Genomic DNA, 875 nt, shown 5'->3' on the forward strand with positions numbered 1-875 from the left:
AGCCCGCCTCTGCTGACTGCAAACGAAGGTACAAGAAATTGGACAGTAATCAAAGCCAGATGGAAAGTGCAATTGAAAATGCCTTCTGTCTGGAGCGTGCGGCCTGGGAGGGAAGCTTGGTCAGGGCAGTGCCGATCACTCGGCTCATGAACGCTCACAAACACTCCTGCTTTCTCTCTCTGTTCTTCAATTATTGCACACAAAGATGACGGGAGATGCAGCTCCAGAGGAACTTGCCGGACAAAGAGGCCACTTGCCAAGAGCTGCTAGCTCTGTGTCCTGCCAGCTCGGAGCAGCTCCTGCAGATAAAAAAAGAGATGCTGTTATCCCACCAGACAGAAAGGGGCAGAGATCTGAAGTGCAATAGCTTTGCACTTTACAGCAAACGGTGCAAAGTCACCCTCGCAGTGGTGAGAGCACCGTGCAGGGAGCACGGCTCCTCAGAGACTCCGTCGGAGCTGCCAGGCATTGGAGGCATCCCGAGGGACCTGGGCAGCAGCATGGCCTCTGTGCGTTAGACTGCAGCAGAGCGTGGACAGAACGTAAACCTCCAGGATGATGGGAGCGCGTCCCCTTCGGGGCTGGCACGGCTCAGCCTTCTAAGGCAGCGTAGACAAAGGAGGGGAGGTTGGGTGGTGCTGAGCATAAATTACAGGGTCTGCAGCACTCACGCATGAGCACTGAATTAATTTACGCGTGAATGCCCAGCTAGTTCAGACATAAGCCCCCAAATAGTTCCCGCATGAGTAACCCATTAGTGGATGCCTGAGCCCTGCGTTGGGTGTGCACGGCGGCACTGCTGGGGACCCCCCTGCCGTTGGTATAACGCCCCATTGCGCACCAGCCTGGCAGAGGAGCCGGCAGCAACGTGGTGC

Source organism: Cariama cristata, unplaced genomic scaffold (assembly GCF_000690535.1).
Source record: "Cariama cristata isolate BGI_N322 unplaced genomic scaffold, ASM69053v1 scaffold1221, whole genome shotgun sequence".
Classification (NCBI taxonomy): domain Eukaryota; kingdom Metazoa; phylum Chordata; class Aves; order Cariamiformes; family Cariamidae; genus Cariama; species Cariama cristata.